Raw genomic sequence first — 21,835 nt, forward strand, 5'->3', positions numbered from 1 at the left:
TAATTGAAATGTGAAACAGTTCCCAGTCCTACCAGCCACTTGAACAGAGACAGAGATTGATTAGCGTCCCCTTTCTCCTAATTAATAACAGAGGAGAAGTAAGGTCTAACCGTGCTGTGCAGTACTGCGAAAATAAGCCCCGTAAGCGGTTGCGGTGGCTGTTTGGGTATAATTGTTTCATTAGTCATCTAATAGTTTTGCAGACAGCTTCCCCTTTCATGTCATATCTGCGCTCTGATCCTCCTCCAAGTCAGGAGCAGGCATGGATGTGGTTTTAAATATCCATCACCCCCCTGCCCCCCCTTCATGCAAGCAGCAGGGAGAGAGTTTGAGGAGGGGGTGCAGGAGGAGGGGTGCAAAAGGAACAAGTTGTTTAATAAGACAACAAGATTCATTCACCAGCTTGGCAAAACGAAAAGGGTCCTTTTTAATATTCTGGAGCTAAATTAGACAGCAGATCCAGCATAGGCCTCAGGCTTTGACATGTGTTTTATAATGACAGTTAATTAGATGTTGTCTACTGCAATCATAGGCTGTCATTTCTAATACATGTCTAGAAACTTGAAGGACAGGAGAATCACCCTTCTTCCTCTCCTCCGCCCTGCCAATGGCTTTCCCCCTGAAAAGAAATCAGTTGGTAAAATTAACAATGAATATATGAAGTGTTAGTTTGACAATTAATCTAGACTCCCTTTTGCATGCCAGCCAGTGGGGCTCCCTTTAATCAGTCTCTTTCAAGCTGCTTGTGTGCTCTTGGGGATAAGAGTACCTTGCAGCAAGGCAGGGTATTGTGCTGTCCCCACCACACCTTGTTCCCAGGTTTGTTACCTGTCATTCAGTTTTAAAATTAAGAACCATTGAGTCCAAAGAAATCTCTTCCAGTTCAGCTCCACTTCTGCACAGTCATGGAGCAAAGAAGTCATTACCATTGGGATTTTGGCTTAAAACCATTCAAATTCCGAAGCAATTTTGCCATCAGTCATGCTCGTATGTATCCCAATTCCCAACCATTTTTGCTATTTTTCCTATGCTTTAGAGGAAGAGCTAGCGTCCTATTCTGATATGCTTAAGGTGTTCCCAATACATGGGGCGAAACCTTCTCTCTTTTCATCTCTCCCCTGGCAGGCCACATTGATCTTACGACTAGCCTTGGAAATTTGTTGGTGCAGCCAACAAATGCAACAGATGCAACCGAATCATGGGTCTAGATAGGTCTGCAAAAACAGAACAGCTTTCAGCAGGCATCAAAAAAGGCAGAGAATGAATTCCAAAGTACAGGTGCTGCCACCTTAAAGGAGTAACTCCTTACTAACACAGAATGGAAGTGCAGATTGCACAGATGGGAGTGATCAGATCAGAACATATGGAGTAAGGTGATCTCTTCAACTGGTCCCAGTCTGTAAAGGGCTTTATGTACCATTTGTAACACCTTGAACTTACTATGGTAACAAACTGGCAGCCAGTGCAGTTCTTTGAGCACAGGTGTAATATGTTAACAGAGTGTTGCGGTATTTTGCATTTTCTGGAAACAAGCACAAGGGAAGCCCCATGTAGAGTGCATTGCAGTAGTCCAGTCTTGAAGTTACCATTTCCTAAACCACTGTGGTCAAGCTGTCCTGGTCCATGAACAGATACAGAGGTTTTACCGGCTGAAGCCTATGAAAGACACCCCTAGCCACCCAGGCCACTTGAGTCTGCAGCAGCAAAGCTGCATGCAGGAACATCCCAAAGGTGCATGCCTGCTATGCGTGCCTGATATGGAGGCAACTTTATATTGTTCCATGCAGCAAGCATTATTCCACACAAAACTGCTCCTATGCAGCAACTGGTTCAGACATTGCACATCTTTTCTTTTTTTGCTCCTTTTCAATATTGTGGACAGAAGTCTATGTGACAAGTTCCTTCATGCAAATAGCTAATGTGGTGATAGCCATTGCACAAAGCAATTTAAAGAAAATTTCCCTGTGGCAACCATAATATATAATCTAGCTTTTAAAGGAGTAAAATACTGTATAGCACCCGTATCAGTCATGGAAGCAAAGAACTGTCTTGATTCGAAAACAGTTGGATGCAGCATTGACACCTCGATTGGGTCCAACTAAGGTTAAGAAAAGCCTTTAGTGGAAATGTCAGCCAGAGTTCTGAAGGCTCACCCTCTCCCTTGTTCTTCTGGCAGACTCATAAAGACAATAGGCATTAAGAGGCTGGCACAGTGAAGCCCCTCCATATGGCACTCAGAAATTTTTAGGAAGCTGTTCAATAGCACAGCATATGCCAGTCTCCTGTGACCAACATGATTATAGCAATACAGCACTGGGCACCATTTACAGCCCTAAAATTCTGGAAACATTATGTACCTGTGAGTTAGCACATCGGGCCCATCAAAATATATTTTGCTGGATCCTCAAGTTGTTGCTCCTTAGCTATTACTAATATTGTTTCTCTTGTTCAATCCTGGTCAAATTTTCCGCAAGTGTGCCCAAAATCTAGTCCACAGTTTTGGATTGTGCCACCCTTTCACCCACGATAGTGCATAAAATTCCTCCCTATCCCTTGGGTTGATTTACCCTCTGATCTACTGAGTCCACGGGGCTATGTAAGCATTAAACCACCAGCAGCAACCTCCCTACCTCTGGAGTACATGCCACAAATTGCCCCTCCATGCCTAAATTCATAGAATAGGCAAGAGAAGAACCTTGCATCCAGCTCCTAAACCATTACGCTTGTTTGCATATGCGCCCTGGAGATTCTCTCTCAGAAACCAGACCATTAGTCATCTCAAGCAAGGTCATAGGAACATAGGAAGCTACCTTATACTGTACTGGACCATTGGTCCATCTAGCTCCGTTTTTGGCAGCAGTTCTTTAGGGTTTTAGGACAGAGGATGTTCCCAGCCCTACTGGGAGATGCTGAGGATTGAACCTAGTGTCTCCTGCAGGCAGTGCAGATGCTCTGTCACTGAGCCATGGCCGTTCCTCACTGTGTAGTCAAGGAGTACCACGCTGTTACAGATGCTTCATGTCAGGGAACTGCCATCAGCTCAGATGCGGGAGGTGGAAGGGCAGATGGATTACAGAGAGCCTCCAAAAATCGTGGGAAGCAGCACTTCCTTAGCGGAGCTGGAAGCCCTGCCTCTAGTGGGGAAGAGCTGCACGGCTCGGAGGATGCAAGAAAGAGCCAGGACACCGTGCCTGAGCAAAGCGGGGAGGAGGGAGGTCCCCCTTTACCCAAGCCTTCCCTGCGCAGTAGGCTTTCACGCAGAGAGGGGAGGCGTCGGCTGGGGGTCAAGAGACTACTCTGCTGGGGAAAGTTTAAGGACCGCCCACTCTCAGATTCTGCTAGTGAGTGAGCAAGACATGGAATAGAGGCGTTCTGCATTGTAAATGTTTTGCACCAATAATAAAGCCTTTGAAAAGACCAGTGAGGGACCTTGCCTATTGCTCTCAAGCAACCACACCAATAGGCATAACACTTCAGGTTACAGACTCCACTAACCCAGAAATAGTACCTCATGTTAAGAACTTTGCTTCAGGATGAGAACAGAAATCTCATGGTGGTGGTGCAGCGGCAGCAGGAGGCCCCATTAGCTAAAGTGGCACCTCAGGTTAAGAACAGTTTCAGGTTAAGAACAGACCTCCAGAACGAATTAAGTTCTTAACCCGAGGTACCACTGTATAAGGCTTTTGCTTCACCATGGACCTTTGCCCTCTTCCTCAATAGGAATCCCAGCAACTATACAGAGCCTCTCAAACTGCGGCACTGATCCTCTACTTCTTTCCTACTGATCACCACTTCTCCCGGACGGTTTCAACATCTGCTGGTATACCATTCCCATTTTCTGTGTGTTCTTATGTATCCTGCACATTGCGGGCCTTACAGTCGCACACACAAACCTAACAAACTACTGCTTACACCTTAATTGCTTCATCTGATCCCTTTATTAGTCTGTAACACGATTTGCGTTCTGTCGGAGACACTTCTGTTTAATTTAAATAAAATGCTAACAATATTCTGCTCCTAATTTATCCCCATCTGGGCCGCTTTTGAGGCTTATAAGTAGATTGTTACGGTATTAATTATGATTTCACGGCAAGGACCGTGTTCCTCAGTAGGACTGATGGGATTGTGTCCCCCACTGTGCTTTCAAACAAGGAATCTACATTCATCTCTGTGAAGTCCCCTTCCCCCCTTCAAAAGATTTGAAATAATGGAGGGGTGATGAAGCAATCAAGCCCAATCCTATTTACCCATCCCTGCGAGTGTAATTCACGCATCACCGGGCATAGTCAATGGAAAATTACCTTGGGAGTTTAAATTTCCATTCCAAAGTTGCATTATAAAATTATTGTTTTCATGTTTCCTGATGGGCTACAGGATGTGTGTGTGCGTTTGTGCGTGTTGCCTTTGCAGACACTGTGAAATTTCTATCCACTTAGCATTTCTTCCATTGTATGTATGAGTAAAAAGTTGAAATACAGTGGTTAGAATTTCACAGTCACTGAAAATGAGCCATTTAAAAATTATATAGTCAATGTAGTTCCTACTTGGTTTTTTTAAAAAATCTCTTGTCTGGATGTGAACCTTTTTTAAAAAAAGCCTTGCCTCTGAGGTCCAACCTTAAAAAAACTTTTGAATAAGTCATTTTATTAAAATACCCATGGCTTATGAGAAAATCAGTAGCTTACAATACTTGATCGTGATAAGGGCAAAGGAACTGCTGCAGGGTTTGTTTTTCATTTCTTTGGCACACTGAGAACAAGGCCAGGTTCTCACTAACATCATGTAAACTGGCGAAAAACTGTTCTGGGACTCTGTCACATCAGCCTGCAAAAGGGTGGGAGGAGACCACATATCTATATGTTCCCTGGAACGGGGGGCGGGGAGAGGATGTTTCCTACACATATAAAAACTCAGTATATCAATGCAAGGCAGGATAGGGGAAGTTGGGCAATAATTATTTTTGCATGCATAGAAAATCTGTTCTTTTCTTTTTTTAAGCAGGAGCAATCTCTCCTATGCCTTTCTTCCACACAACACATTTCAAAATGGTTGACGAACAGTTTTACCAACATACCTGCTGTTTCTATGAAGGCAGTCAGTACTTCTTCAAGCCGCCTTCCAGGGAATGGGCAACGCAGTATTCCGCTACTATACTTTCCCCCAAAGGTTCATAGTTCTTTCTGTATTATATAATATATAATCCTGTCCACTGAATACAGGACAAGATTCAACAATTTTAAGTTACTAGGAAGTCATTCAAATTGCACATTCTTAGGACTGAGCCAAACTGCCTAAAGGACGTTGTGAGATCATCCACCTTGATGCTCTTGATGACTAGACAAGCAATTTAGGAGCAATAAGATGTATATTATGTTTTAGGACGGGAGACACGACCTGGATGATATGCTAAAATCCCTTCCAGCCACACTATTCTATGGGTACAGATAGCAGTGTATTCCATAATGCACTGAACATCTCATAAACCTAATTGTCAATTGTAATTGGCCACAGGCAGATTAGAATTGCAGATCTTCTAAGAGCTGGGCTGAAGCTCTTTTCCTTGAACCACTGCATCTCTGTAGAAACCATTGGCCCTTACTAAATGTGTGCAGCTGTAGCCTGATGGTATTGAGCTTGAAAAACGTTGGAGAGAGAACAGTTAAGCATGCAGAAGCAATGTAGACTCTTAACACTTCCTCTATGGGCACCGGGATTCCTTCAATATGTGACAGTGGTTTGCAGGTAAATCGTGACTGTAGAAATACTAGGATTAAACATGGCGAAAGGGGGGGGACTGGAACCTTGGAAGTGGGGGAGACACTCTTTTGCTGTTGAAGTGAAGTGGAGGCTTTTAGACTTTCTTCAGAGACCTGAAATAACTGGAGGCCACATTCCACAATTCAGTGTGATCCTGACAGTGCATGTTACTGAACAACAGGTAGAATGATAGCCAAGTTTCAACTCCTATTTAAGCAAAAGATTTTTAGAATAGAGCATTGCCCTCCCCCGCCCTAGGGAAAGACAACAACTTTAGCTCCTGGTTTGTCTTTTCATTTACAGACTTCCCCCCACTCCGAGGCATGCCCAAGCAATATGGCATAGTTTGTGTTCTCCATCTGGAGAGCTGTGAGCACCGGCTGGTTCCAGCCATACTTTGTGCTTTCTTCCTTTTGAGCCTGTAATTAAAACAACATTGCTGAGCTTTAAATGTGTTGGTAGTAAAAGTTAGGAGGCTAAAACGTACCATTAAAGGCAAAAAAACTGTTACTTGGTATTAAAAAGAAACACAGGCCACTATGCTGCCACCGGAAAGCCACAGAGTAGGGTAAACCTCAATTGATGATTATTCATTTCTAAGAGATTTAAGGGTTGAGTATATTATGATGCAGGGGCAGCAGGTTAGGGGGCCCCTGAAAGGGAGGGTTGTTTTTTTTTAAAAAAAAGCTGTGGAAAAATGTTAATAAAGCTAAATATCTAAATGACTGCAATAAATTAACGTACTATGTTTTTTGGAAGGTTGATTGTGTGCTCTGGATATGTGAGTCAAAGTGGTTGTGTGGTTGGCATTCTCAGTTTACATGTCTGAAGTGCTGCGAGTTCAAGGCTTCGTTAGTTTGGCATCTCTGATCCATCCCTTGTCATTGTCTTAGACAAGGTCCATTGAGTTGCTTGCCAACCTATTATTTCTACTACTACTACTACTAATAATAATAATAATAATTTTCTTATTTTTACTCCATCCATCTGGCTGGGTTGTCCCAGCCCCTCTGGGCGGCTTCCAACACATGTAAAACCATAATAAAACATGAAACATTAATAGTAACAATCTGATCCAATATAAAAAGTCACAATAACTTTGAAATAAACAACTTGTATCAAACAAAGCAACATTCAGCAATCCATCGGAATGTAATAGTAAGCAGTAAAATTAAACACCAGCAAATAATTATTGAAGTTTACACTTATCAACCGCAATAAAGAATTACCAATCTGTAACAATAGAAATAACAGCAAATTGCAATGCACAAAATGCCACAAAACATACAAAACCATGTAAAAGGATCAAACTGAGAAACAAGGAATGCTCACAGAATGCTCTTCTCCCTCTGAAGAGGCTTTGCTGTGGCTTCCATCTGATGTAGATTAGCCTCAATAACTGCATTTCTTGTTACTGCATCCCAAACATACCAACTGCATCCCAAACATACCAAACAGTCCATTGTATATAGCCAGGCACTACGTTACAGCCGTATCTGTTCCAATTCTACAGACAGAGACTCTCACCTAAGAGATCTACAGCAAACCTTTTTAGAACTAAAATACCCAGCAGATGAAGTTAGACAACAGATCAACAGAGCCAGACAGATACCCAGAGAGAACTTGCTGCAAGACAGACCCAAAAAAGAAAATAACAGAACACCTCTAGTCATCACATACAGCTCCCAAGTTAAAACAGTACAACGCATCATCAGAGATCTACAACCTCTCCTGGACAATGACAGTTCTCTTTCTCAAGCTCTGGGAGGAAGACCTTTCATTGCCTACAGACAGCCACCCAATCTTAAACAACTCCTAACCCACAATAATACTACAACCAGACGTAACACGGACACTGGCACCAGAGCCTGCAATAAACCCAGATGCCAACTTTGCTGCCACATACACCCGGACAACACCATTACTGGCCCCAACAACATCACACATACCATCTCGGGACTATTTAATTGCTCATCGTCTAACATTGTATATGCCATCAAATGCCAACAGTGTCCTTCAGCTCTCTATTTTGGACAAACAGGCCAAACCTTACGCCAAAGAATAAACGGACATAAATCGGACATCAAGAATCACAAGACAGAGAAACCAGTAGGAGAACACTTCAATCTCCCAGGGCATTCTATACAAGATCTCAAAGTAGCTGTATTACTACAAAGGAATTTCAGAAATAGACTGGAAAGAGAAGCTGCTGAATTGCAACTCATTACCAAACTTAAAACCATGGAGAGACCTGGTCTGAACAAAGACATTGGATTCTTATCTCATTATACATGACAAAGCCATTTTTCACCTTCTCACCCCTTGCTTTTTCCTGTAAGACCTATTGCAGTCGTTAAGAGTCGTCAACAGGCTCATCACAGCTATCTGCCAATCACCCATTCCCACCACCCTTCTGAGTAATACCCCTCCCCACCTTCTCACTATATAGAAGGATCTGGCAACTTCTGTTTCAGTGTATCTGAAGAAGTGTGCATGCACACGAAAGCTCATACCAAGAACTAACTTAGTTGGTCTTTAAGGTGCTACTGGAAGGATTTTTTTTTGTTTTGTTTTGCATTTCTTGTGCATTCTGTAGTACTTTTACTCTTTACAGGGTAAGTAAGGCCACACATCACTCTTTACTCTTTCTGAACAAGGAAAGTGGTACCATGAAAGACATGCCCTTGATTCCTGCTGTTGCAGCAGAATGTTTCTTTTTTCTGAGTTATGCCGCCTCGTCAGCCACCAGAATCACTTTACATTAGGACTGGCCTTACTTAAGAAAATTCCAGTTTTGTCTCATTCATAAATGAAACCTCATGGGCATAAGGTTAGGTCAGAGGCCCTTCTGTTGCAGTTCCTGGATCATTAGTGGCAAACATGAGTGGCAGCATTCCCCAGTTACTGCAGGAGACCCACTGAGTATGGGATTTGATTGGGCCAAGACACTGCTTACCAAGCTGTGCTCTAAAGAAGATGATGCATGAGGCATGGGGAACTTGTGGCCCTGCAAATGAAGCACAACTCACACCATTCTTGACAATGACCTGTGCTGGCTAAAACTGATGGGAGTTAGTGTCCAACAACATGTGAAAATGCACATTTTCTGTATTGTAAGAACATAGCGAAAAACTGTGATGGGTCAGATCAAAGGCCCATGTGGTTCCACCATTCTTTTTTTAGTGCATGTTACAGCTTTGTGCACATTCGGAACTTATTTTTTTGCTTCCTTATAATTTCTTCCATGGTTTCCTTTTAGTATGATGGACCACTGTTACTTTCCTTTAAGCAACTTGCACCTAGGTTGAAAAATTTGCAAATTCTATGACTACTGCTCCACTGCTGCTGCTGCTTTTCTAGATTTGGCAAGAGTTCAGTCTTAAATTCAGTCTGCTTTTGAATAAACATACGAGGAGAGCCCCTCTGGTCATCATCATCAACTTTATTGGTTTAGCATGTGCTGCCTCCTAGGACAAGCAATAAAATTTGATGGTGATGCTCAACCTCCAGACTTTGCTGGATGAGAGGCCTGCTCAGCTGAAACTGTAGTGTGGGGCGCAGCTGTTTGCTTTAGATGGGTTCCCCCTCCCTCCTTAAAGCACAATATTGCTCAGTGCCATTGAGCTGCGTTGTTCTGCCAACCCAATAATGAGTCTGATCAAGGTTCAAATAGTACTTGGCTCAAGCATAGCTTAGCTTTAAAGTGAAAGATGGATTTTGGATTTGGTGAGCACATGTCTGCCGCCATCCAGCTGTTTCATGTGCCTAAACATCAGATGCAGTTCCCACATTATTATTTTGTTTATTACATTTGCATACCGCCCTTCATTCAAAGTTGCCAGAGTGGGTCACAATAGAAAAAACAAAATGAGAATACAAAATACATAATTAATAAAGATCTAAAATAAAAAGGATGGTCATGCTGTTGATGTTTTGGGCTGTATCCAGTGCTACTCCTACTTAGAAACTGATAGACCTGACAGGTTCATTCATTTCAGTGGGTCTCCTCTGAGTAGCTCTTTGACGAATACAACCATTTGGACGTATTTCTCCAGGGTGGAGTTGCAATTGGATTATATCTTGATTAAGACTGATCTTGTCGTGTAGCAGCATTGAGCAGCTGCTGCTAGCAGCATCAGATTCCGAAGTACTTACCATTTTCCTGCCTCCAGTATTAACAAATAGGACTCCAGTGCTAGACAAGAGAGAGTATCATTCTGTTTCAAATGTGAAAATGTCAAAGACTAGCATTGCTTCCAGTTTTGTGGTGCATATCAAAGTTGAATCTAACACCGTAATATAACCTTAATCTACTTCTTTAGCTCCTAGAATACCATTTTTCTTGCTTTGGTACCAGATCTTCTGAAAATGGTAGAATTTCATTGATGGCTTCCAATGCAAGAAAAATGTGTAGATTTTTGATAACCGAAATATAAAAACCTGTGCTTTCCAACTTTGAAATGCAGTCCCACAAACATTTTTAAAATAATAATAGTAATAATATTTTTTTTAGTCCCACAAACATTTTATCCTCATGGAAGGAGATGGTTAATTCTCTTCACTTTCCCCCTTACTATAAAGAAGTGGTCTCTAATATAGTACTCCATTTTTGTGGATTCACCTGCTCCCTTCTCTCCTTTCGTCTGTGCTCAGAGATGTAACACAGGGCTCTTTCCAGTTACGGCTTTTTATTTCACTGGAGCTCTGAGATGTGGAGAGTGCAGTCATGGCCACAGGCAAAGCTGTTGTGCTCAATTCTGACTGTAACCAGCTATGGAGCAGAATTAGTCCTGGACTCCTATATTTCTCTAAAGAGAGTAGCCAGACTCTGATCCAGTAGAAACCAAGTTCATAGACAAAACAATAGCAGCATTGCGTCATCATCACAGACTGAATCCTCTGCTTGTTCTGCGTATTAGAAGAAGTAAACCAAGACAGTCAGACTGGTCAAAGGATTAGCTTCTGTGAATAATGTTGTAAATTGGATGGTGCGCTTCCTGTTTTGCAGATCAAATAAGCAGAGTGGTCGATCCCTTAAGAAATTGTTCCTGCGTCCAGGGGTATTTGTACCTCTCAAAAGAGAGGCAGCTTGCTTGAGAGCTCTACATCCAAGTCAGTGTGTGTCTGGTACTTGGGTGATGTGGAAAAAAGGTGCATGATGGTGCCATTGCTGGGATGTGGGTTGGGAGTGTTTACGTGAGATGCAACAGGCATCACAGTGGTATGCTACCCCTCTGGCATTTTATCCACTACTTTCTATTCATATTAATAAGCCGTTGGTTACAAAAAGCAAGCAGCGACCCTGCATTCCTCAGCCCCAGATGTGTGAGCGTGAGTTGAGAAGAGACCACAGAAGGTGTTGGAGCTCAGTTTAAGCTGTGTTGGTATGCTGGATGCAGCTTTCGTCCCTGCCCTCTGGCATTTGCCCCTCTGGAGCTTTCAGTCGACGAACACCTGATTGCATTGATTTCTGCGCTCCTGTGCTGCGCATAAGCGGCTAATCAGTCAGTTGAACGATAATGAAAGATCTTGCCATCTGTCGGCTTTATTTAATGGAGTGTCAGCACATCCCAAATAGGAAATAATTGGATTGACAGACACACAGCCAGTTATTAGACTGTTTGTTATCTGATTAGAAAAGGGGGGCATGAAGTGGGAAGGGGGAGCAGCAGGCAGGGGAGCTGGGAGCAGTAATTGAGTTGATCTGATCATGTCTGGCACTGTAGGCATGTGTGGCCCACCATGGAGATGGTTGGCAATTCAAAGTTCCCCAGCCCTTTTGAGTTGGTGCAATTTCCATTTCTTCTAAATGCATGCGTAGAGAATTTTGTTTGGACCACATTTTTCAGGAAATGACTCTAATTCACATCTCCCAAACTAATACATTGATCAGGAAATAATTATTTTATAGTTTTGACTCAAAAAGTATTATCAAAAGGTAGAAAACAAAAATCCATATTTGAGACTAAAATACAGTTACAAATTGAAATAATTAAATGTTTTGTTTTAAGTACATCTTTACATGCGGGTTTTTTTTGTACAGTTTAGTTTTAAGAAAACAACTGTAGATTAATGAGGAAACAGGACAGAACAGATTTAAAATTAAACACGTATGAAACTGACCTATCCTGGAAATAGACCATTCCAGCCATCCCTAGATGCCCAACATCTTGTTATGGTCCATTCTCATTGAACTTCCGCTGCATAATGATGGCTCTCATTTATAAAGATGATGCAATATCTGACACGTTAAAATGGAGCCCATTACTAGAACAATAAACAAACTAGGAAACAGAGCAAAGCAATTTCAAGAGAAAGAGAGACCCATGTTTTTGGCTGCAGCCTTTCATATGATGGGCATTAACTTCACAGTACATTGGAACCTCTCTTTTCAAAGTCAGTGGACATGACTTACAATGCATCACTCGTCTCCCTGAAGTATGTCTGTGGTGGTTGACCTTCTTTATTATCTTTTAGGTCATCTCTTCTTTTTCTTTTAATCCTTCTTTTGATACATGCATTTCTTATTTGGTTTTTCATGTTGAAGTTACTCAGCTATGTTTTGGTAGACATAGAAAAAAGTATCTACAATTCACCAATCATTAGTTTTTAATAGGCATTAGGGATATGATCACATGGTTGCCAAAAAAACCAACCCCCAGCTTCCATACAACACTAATGCAGTGAAGTTGTGTAACACACAAGTGCGAGGGTGGGAATGTTTTGGGGATTGAGTAAACTCAAGGATGTGGTTGTGTCTGCCCACAGGCAAACAATTGTGCTGCTTCTAGCCTGTGGAACAGGTTCCTGTTGCACAGCAACTTTGCCAGTTTTTTCCATATTTGCCAGTTATCTACAGAAAAATCATCAGTTTGTTTGTATGCGCTAAGTTTCCTCTTAATGGCATTTACTGACAAGAATATAACTAGGGCAAAGCAAGATCTCTGAAGGATTAAAAAGCCTATGGTCTCATTTTCTTAGTTTCTCCACCATTGGTCTTGAGGCCTCCATTTGATCCTTGGTGCTGCCATCTTGAATCATACCAGTCACCCGAGGGGTGCAGTGATGGTGCAGAGGGCAATTTTATTATTATTATTTATTATTGGGGCAGGAATTGAGTCTGTAGCAAAGGGAGGGTGGGATATCTAGGTTGGATCTTGCTAAAGTCGCAAGGCAGTGATTTCTCTGTGCAGGCTCCATTACTTCTGTAATGAAGCTACCTCCAACGTTACTTTCAAAGAGTCTTAGGAGGAATGCTGCTAAAATAGAAGCCATTTGCTCTGGCACCTGGGCCGCAGCCTCTTAATGAATATTTCCTATGGTAGGAGAAGTGGACCGAAAACTAGCTTTACCACGAGCCAATTCCTTCTTTTTATGAAGTCCTTTCACGCTTCAGTGCATGTGCTTGACTCTCATTAAGGCTAACTGAAACGAATTGAGCGCATGGGGAGGGGAACTGGGCCATCTGCTGGCAGTGCTGTGGGGGACATTTTTGGTAGCATTAAGCTACAGGTAAGAGGAAGCTAATAAGGCCGACATCTTCAATAGATCAGTGTGATGCGAGGACTTGGGTATGGAAGGCACTGGTTCAAACACTTATTTAGGCTATGGAGAAAGTATTATGGTGGACCAAATCCCTTTCTGTGAGTACAGCCATTCACTTTTTCCTTCAGGATTACGGAAGTTACTTCTAAGATTGAGAGGTTCAGACCGAAGGGCTCCTCAGTGATCGCTTGCACCATTGCAGCTCTTAGAAGGAGTGAGGCCCTCTCTCTTTCTATCAGCCTGGCTAGGCCAGATGCTTGACTATTCACCTTTCATGAATTTATTTAACCCTATTTTAAACCCTCTTCATGTTAAATCTGTGTCTGTGTGTATTCAGTCAAATATTTACTTGATATTGGGCGCGGCAGCCCAAGAAAGATCCATTGTATTTTAGTCCCATTAGCATCTGTGCTCTGTGTGGCATTGTGTTTTTTCTTGTAGCGTGCTTGCTGTCTTAGAAGTTGCGTGATGATGACAGTTTGTATCTTTGAAAACCTCGGTGCCCCAAAGCACTTGAGTTTAGTTGCTACTCAGTTTAGCTAGAATTGCCATCTCATGTTGCTCCCCAGGCTCCACTTTTGTTCTATGCATTACAGTTGTTTATTGTTGCTAATAATATGATAGCTCAGCACTCCCCTGGTCAAAGGGAAAGGCTGTAGTTAGAGATTTGTCTAGAAAGATGGATTAATTCTACTGCAGCAGTTGCCTTGACACATTATACTACTATGAGTGTTGGGTATAGTCTAGAGTGTTTCTTTAAAGCAACTCTTTGATACTCAGGCTCATCACTGAGCCTCTGAATATTGGCAGCTTGCATTCGACACCACAGTCTTTGAATTCCTTCTGCTGCTTCCTGGGCCTTTCTCAAAACAGCCAAGCCTTACCTTGCCACTTCCTGACCTCAGCTCCCTGACCTCAGGTCTACTCCTTATCCAGGGCACTTGAGAAAAGTACTGCTAACAAAATGTGAAATATATGTTTAATTAACAGCCAACCAACCAACCACTGGATAAAATCAGAAAACAACAGTTACAAAAAGAAAGCACAAATGAATATGGAGTGCAACAGCAATTCAATAAAACAGATGTACTCAAAATAATATGCATCCTTCTCACATAAGGAAATTCATCTTCAAGGAAGAAAATGCCCTTGAAAAATCAAAGTGGTTTCAGTTTGAAGCTAGTTTGAAGAGAAGTAGTCAAAAGTTCAAGTTGTAAACTTTTAAGTGTTAGATTTGTCTGAGCACTTGGCTCAATCCTCTCTTTCAAAGAAATCTTTTTCACACATGTGTGAGCAAGCATATTACAAAAGGAGGTGGCAGCGTATCTATAATATATATTATAAAATATAGCATTCTACCCTTTATCAATCCCTGACTCCTCTGTCCCCATTCTAACATAGATTGCAAGCATTCTGAGTTGCTTTTATGTTCTGTTCACCATCTAACACCATTGGACCCATTAAAAATTGCCAGCAGGTTTGTCTTGGACACTCAGTGGGGCAAATTATTGGATGTAGGCCATGTGGACCAGGGAGACTTGGAAAGGGGTATACCTCAGTGGTAGAGCACCCGCTTTGCATGCAGAAGGCCCCGGGTTCAAACTCTGATATCTCCAGGTAGGGCAAGGAAAGACTTCTGTCTGAAACCCTGGAGATTACTATCAGCCCATATAGACAATACTTGTATCTGAATCCCTGCTTAGCCATGAACATCTCTTAGCAGCCTTAGATAAGCTGATCTCTCCTGTCCTATCTGCCTCACAGGGTAGCTGTGGGGATACGTCTTGTGTGCTGTACCCCATGCATCTTGGATAAGAAGTTGGTTATACCCATCATGGCTGGATGGTGGAGTAGCAGTCACCTCTGGTCTGGCCTGATTACATATGTTGTATGAATGTTATGAGCCCCATGGGGATTTCTTGGCAGGATTAATCAGAGTGGGAAGAGGAATGGGATGGGAGCACTGAGACTGTTGGCAGGGAGCATCTGAGTAGTTCCACTAGACAACTTCCTTGTCCTGTTGGTGGCAGATGTCCCAGCATGGGAGGGAAAGCCGAGTAAGCCAGCCCCATCCCACCTCCTGGGAGTGAGGTTGTCCCAGCAACTGGGGGGGGGGTTGTGTGTGTGAGCTTGGGTCACTCAGTGAGTCGGCTGGGCAGACTCTGACCCTGTCTCCAAGGTCATCCCATTGGATGTGGTGGCATACGCAAACCCAGCCTATTCACGAAGTGCCCTCTTGCTTGCTCAGCCCCTTCACTTGGGAGGAGAACCATGGGAGGAGAAATGTCTGTGCCCAGTAATTAATTTCACGTTTTGGCAGTATAAGCGATTTTGCTGGAGGATAAGAGTTAACTTTGAGAGTGGAACCGTCACACACACACCCCCCAGGACCCAGGAGCGATCCGTGAGAGAGCCTGTTGAAGAGACATAGAAGATTTTGACAGCTGTCAAACTAGCTGTCAAAGCTGGGGGGAAAAAGAGAACCTTGTTTCTGTTGTCTTTGCTGGTTATATTTGTTACATTCAGGTAATAAATTGTTGAAAACAAAGAGAAAAAGCTAATTTGACTTTTGGATTGGAACTGGAAGGAATACTAAGTAACCAGAACTCCTCTAGAGGGGGCTCTGGGACATTACAAGAATGGCTGCAAGTGGAAAAATACTGACTGAACTGGAGAGGGTTTTCTTTCTCTTGGGAAAGTTACAAGAACAAAGTAATGTTTTGGCTACAAATGTCACAACATTGAATGAAACAGTAAATAAACTTACTGAATCTGGAAGGGACTTGACTCAAGTCTTTGCATCTGAACAAAAAGTTTTTGTAGCTGAACTAAAAATCTTTGCAGCTGAACAAGAAAAGAAATCTGAGAAATTTGAGAAAGTGGGGAAAGAGAGATATGATGATTTGGAGGGAAAGGAAGGAGGAGCTATAATGCCGCAGATGATTAAGGAGAGCCAGAGGCCTGTTAAGATGGATATAAAGGAAAATAAGAATGGGATCATGAAAATCTGGTTTGAATTGAAGAATGAGGAATGGAGAGATCTCATGTGGAGATCTGAAGACCTATGGATTACAAACTTGACTAAAGTGGAAGCTGGAGTTTTTGGGACATTTGGACTTAAAAGAAGTAAGAAACAAGATCTGGGCTACACTTTTAAATATGGAGGTCTGGCTGGAAGAAACATGGACCTTATTGGGACAGAGCTTCTCCGAGATTTGGTGTCCAATACAAAGGACTATCAAAAAAACTGGCAGAGAGGAATTGAGAGAGAATTAAGAGCCTCGGACGTGAGGTCACCAGGCTGACAGCAGATAGACTGATGGACATTTGTTGGGGTTCGAAACTGGGAAAGGCGGGGAGTGGGGCTTTGGGAATCCAAAGGGTGTACAATTATACTTTGTTTTTTTTTGTATTTTGTTTTGCTACTTATATAAAAATGGGGAACTCGTGAAAGGGAATTGGGGTCGACCTTAGAAAAAGATATTAAGAATAAGTACTGACGTATAAAGACTGAGGTTTATGTTAAAATTGGTTAACTAAAATGAATTAAATATAATAAGGTAAAATTTGGGGATAAGAACTTGCTGAACTAAAAATTGAACTGGAACACAAGAAGGGGAGGTGTGGGGAAGTCAGGGAAATATGTTATTGAAAGTAAGGAATGCAAATTCTATGTGTGTGTTGTTGTTTTTTAATTCTTCTTTGTTTTTTCTCTATTTTTTGAAAACTTCAATAAATATCTTTTAAAAAAAAGAGAGAAATGTCTGTGCCCATCCCATGCTTCAAAGGGGTGTGCCAGGTGTTGGGACAATGTCTTGGTTTGTGCCAAGGCCTGTAGCTTAGAGCTCTACTTTGAACTTCTGAACTGTGTAACCAGAATCTATATATGTTTAAACCATGCGGTGGAATTTGTGGGAAGAGTTGAGCTGAAAGTCCCAGTACTGCATCTGAGGGCGGGAGCCGAGAGAGTGATCCACATGGATGCCGGCTCATCCACAACAGCCCAAAATGGGTTACAAGCATACATGGTCAACCTTCAAGCAAGGTGTTGAATTCAGAGAATTGTTGGTTTCTTTTCAGCGTTAAGACTTTGTGGTAGGAAAAGCTGGAGGCTGAATAGAATGAGAACTGCTAAGGAGGAGGGGGAGATTTGGGAGCACACAGTGCAGACAGAATGGTTTATCTTTCCATACACCGAAGTATTTGTCACCAGCTTGTTCTTAAAAGCAATATCTGTTCTGCAATAAGTGATAATACTGTAACCCAATTCCCTAGTGTCTAGTTTCCCTCTTCAAATGCTGTGCATTTCTCCTTTTAGTACCTCCTCAATGACTGTGTCTTCAGTAGCAAATGATCTCTGGCGCATCCAGTAAGGTGGATGCTTTATGTTCATTATATGCATTAAGCTGCCTGCATGTTTAATCGTCGGCATCCTCTGACACTTTCAGAGCTTCAGTAAGAGATCTTTTCTGCAAAGAAAGGGAGGGAGGCTGCAGGAGATGGTGTAGGAATGCGATGAGAAAGAAGCTTTCATCAACTTAGTTTTGCCAAATGCAGCTTTGTCCACTTGAAATGGCTGCTGTATTTTTGGAAGAGAAAAAGAGCAATATGGTGTTTTCATTCTACACAAAGGGGACCATTAGCACTTTGGCACTTCTTGGATTGGACGTAGCCATTATAAAATGCTTAGATCAATGTTGGACTCAGCTGCAGCCATTCAAGGGCCATGAGTTGACAGAATATTTTAAAGACATGCCAAGGACTATCGTGTTTCCATAAAAAGCAGAACTCCTTGATATTCTGGGTTTGTAAATCCACTTAATCATGATCATGAAAGGAGCATTATCTTGAAGTTAATACTTTTACTTCTATCTGCACAACCAAGGAACTCCAGAGTGTTTCATCCCACACACGTTGAAGGATATGTGGGCAGTAGCGAAGGCAGCCAGGAGGGAACGACCCACACTGGGCTGGGGTCTGTAGAGCAGCAGTGTTTTATGTTGGCTTATGGTCAGCACAAATTGGCGGCTGCCCTAAAAAAAGCTTGACGACTTTGATTTCCTCAGGAAAGCTCAAGAACTTTGGTCCACCCAAGGTGCCAGCAGGGGTTGCTACACTAGGGAATGTTAAATGCTATCTGCCATAGATAATAGTTATAGTCTTGTTCACAGCACCATATAGGTAAAGGGTGTCTCTTGGGTTTGTAAGCAGTTCAAAAGCTGAAGTTATGTTCAAGGTTTTTTATTCCAGGGTAATGGATCGTATGAGCTGCCCTTTGGTTCTTTTCGTAGAAGTGTTAGCTTTCAGTAGGAAGATCTCCTAGGCTCATTCAGCCATCCAGAGGATGACTTCTGAAAATATTTATGTGGCTGTCCCTGCTTCAGAATGGTGTCAAATTCTGCCCCTTGCTAAAAGCAGTCTCATAACACAAAGCCACTGAAACAGTGTACTAGATAAAAGCAGAACAAAATGCAAGTTCTTGAAAGAAAAGCAATCATGACCAGGAAGGAGGAACGGTGTGGTCTCAGGCGGACACAGTAAACTAGGTCGGCTTACAGTATGGTTACCAGATTTTTTTTCAATGAATCCGGGACACTTTTTTTTTTTAAAGCTGAGTAGCAACAGGGAGCCAGTGGTGGGGATGGTGAGGCAAAATACCCTGGGCCCAAACACACATGCATGTTGTATAAAGGTGCAAAGCCCTTCTTTTGCACCCTGTGAAACATAAATGTGAACAGTTTTTTAAAAACTGGGCAACGGCCACCCTCCCGCAACTCCCGAGCCTCCCCCGATCAGTCAAAACAAAGGGGGCAGGAGATCTGTACTGCCGGACATCCCTGGTTCTCCTTTGGCGGTGGCGGTGGCGGTGGCAGTCAGCAGCCCAGAGCCAGCCTGGTAGCACAGTTGGCTCTGGCTGGCTTCAGGAGCTGCTTGCTGCCGTGGTGCCCACCAGTTTGCCTCCCAGAAGTCCCTATATGATGTGTCTTGTGCACAACACATCATATGGGGACTTCCGGCGAGGAAAAATGGCGGGCGTCATGGCAGCGAGCAGCTCCTGAAGCCAGCCAAAGCCAACTGCACTACCAAGCTGGCTCTGGGCTGCTGAGGCTGCCACTGCTACGTTTCCCAGGGACAGATTTGCAAATCTGGGGACATTCTGGGGACGGAATTTATCCAGGGACAGATTTGCAAATCTGGGGACTGTCCTCGGGAACCGGGGACATCTGGTAACCCTAGCTTACAGCCCAGAGTAGCCTGCTCTGGTGATGGAGAACAGGTCATTTTTCACATAAGCTTGTCTGAGGTCATTGCAGAATTTCTGATAACTATCCCAAAGGACTAAAAGGCTTGCTGGAACAAACTTTGAACATCACTGGCCTCATAAAACCAAGTTGTATGATCAGGTTGGCAGCTACATCAAACTACTGGTGCTGGGATAGAAGAGGAATTAATAGATCATAGAATCATAAAATTATAGAGTTGGAAGGGACCCCAAAGGTCCTCTAGTCCAACCCCTGTGATGCAGGAATATCAGCTAAAGCATCCATGACAAATGATCATCCAACCTCTACTTAAAAACCTCCAAGGAAGGAGAGTCCACCACCTCTCATGGGAGACCATTCCACTGTGGAACAGCTCTTACTGTCAGAAAGTTCTTCCTGATGTTGAGTCAGAATCTCCTTCCTTGTCACTTGAATCCATTGGTTTGAGTCCTACCCTCCAGATCAGGAGAAAACAAGATTGTTTCCTCTTCCATGTGACAGTCCTTGAGATATTTGAAGATGGCTATCATATTTTCTTTATTATTGCAATATTCTTTTACAATAATTTAGCAAAACTGCGTTTTTAAACATCTCTTGTCTAAGAAGTGTTGCAACAGAAAAAGCAAAAGACTGACATAATTTGCAAAAGATGCAAAAGTCATCCGTTTTCTTAATAAATCCATATTACAGGCTAGCTGAGGCAATAAAGTTGGGAGTTAAAATTAAGTTTTCGGAAACAAGTTGTTACATGAATAACAATAAAAATACAATGACTTGCCATGGGGGGGGGAGCAGGAGAAGAGAGACACCTGATTTTACCTAAAGTGCTTTTCTGTCTAGAGGGACTGCTTAATTGTAGTCACAAATCACCTTGAATGCTTTCCTAGAAAGATAAAACAAGTTAAATTTGTATATCACTCGGCAAGCGCTTGCCTCTGAATTGGATATGAGATGGAGATTTCAGCTTTTCCTCCTGCATTTTTAGGGCTTCCTCCCAGACCCTGTTCTTCTCTTTAGGCATTTCATAGCAGTATGAGAACAGGCAAGAGATTCCCCCCTTCCCGCATTCAGCTTCATTAAGTTTTTGGACCCTGCCCCCCCCCAGCTCCCCTCATCAACTGGGGCCATGGTCTAGCAACCCAGAAATGTTCCTTGCTTTGCATTTTGATTTGCAGAAATCTCCTTAGCATTTTACAAGAATAAGCACTGCAGTTGTTATGTTAAATAAGTGTAATTACCATGCGTTAAGGGAATTTTCCATCCTTGACTTGCCATATGACTTGCTCTCTCACACTGAGAAAATACACCCCACAGGGCTTTTTACCTTTATGGGTTTTTCCTCCGTTTTCCTCTGCCGGTGCGAGATAGTTTCATTTGGGACCGCTGAGAGCAGAGTTTGATTCCCTTGGAAATTTACATCTGGATGGTTCTTTTCTTGATGAAATGGTTTAAGAAAAATTTCCCGCATAGACCTGGATGTCATGTTGGACCCACTCAGCCATATGCAGGATGTCAGCCACAAATTGCGGCTGCTAAGTAATTGAAAGGGACTTTAGCTTTGTCATCTTCTTCCTTCCAGGCAGTGATGGGCTGTTCTGATGCACTGGCTGTCCTCTGGGTGCCCCAATAATGCAACTATTACACCACCGCTTGCCCCAAGCCAGTGTATCCAAGGAGTAATCCCATAAACCCTCTCTGTCCGATGATGCCATTTTAGGTAAAGCTAAAGGACCCCTGGACAGTTAAGACCAGTCAAAGGCAACTATGGGGTTGCAGCATTCATCTCGCTTTCAGGCCGAGGGAGCTGATATTTGTCCACAGACAGCTTTCCAGATCATGTGGCCAGCATGACTAAACCGCTTCTGGCGCAATGGAACACCGTGACAGAAGCCAGAGTGCACAGAAACGCCATTTACCTTCCCGCCGCAGCAGTACCTATTTATCTACTTGCACTGGCATGCTTTCAAACTGCTAGGTTGGCAGGAGTTGGGACAGAGCAACGGGAGCTTACCCCGTTGCGGGGATTCGAACCACCAACCTTCTAATTGGCAAGGCCTAAGAGGCTCAGTGGTTTAGACTGCAGCACCACCCACATCCCTGATACCATTTTAGGCTCAGACTACACAATGTAAAATTGTATGGGGTGTTAGTGGTGGGGGTCATGTCATGCTCCTTCTGGAGTAGTTTGTCCACCTTTGGTCCCCACCCTGCACTCAGCTCTCACCCATGGCTCCTAAAAACTGTCATCATGCGACAGCAGCCACAACCTG

At 42.9% G+C, this 21,835-nt stretch overlaps 1 protein-coding gene across 1 annotated transcript in view; it reads left to right on the plus strand.

Annotated features, from left to right (window-relative positions):
* EXOC4 (exocyst complex component 4) overlaps window positions 1–21,835 on the plus strand; it is a 345,430-nt gene that overhangs the window by 248,504 nt on the left and 75,091 nt on the right. The window lies entirely within an intron of this gene.

Source organism: Podarcis filfolensis (genome assembly GCF_964270895.1).
Source record: "Podarcis filfolensis genome assembly, chromosome: 10".
Lineage (NCBI taxonomy): Eukaryota > Metazoa > Chordata > Lepidosauria > Squamata > Lacertidae > Podarcis > Podarcis filfolensis.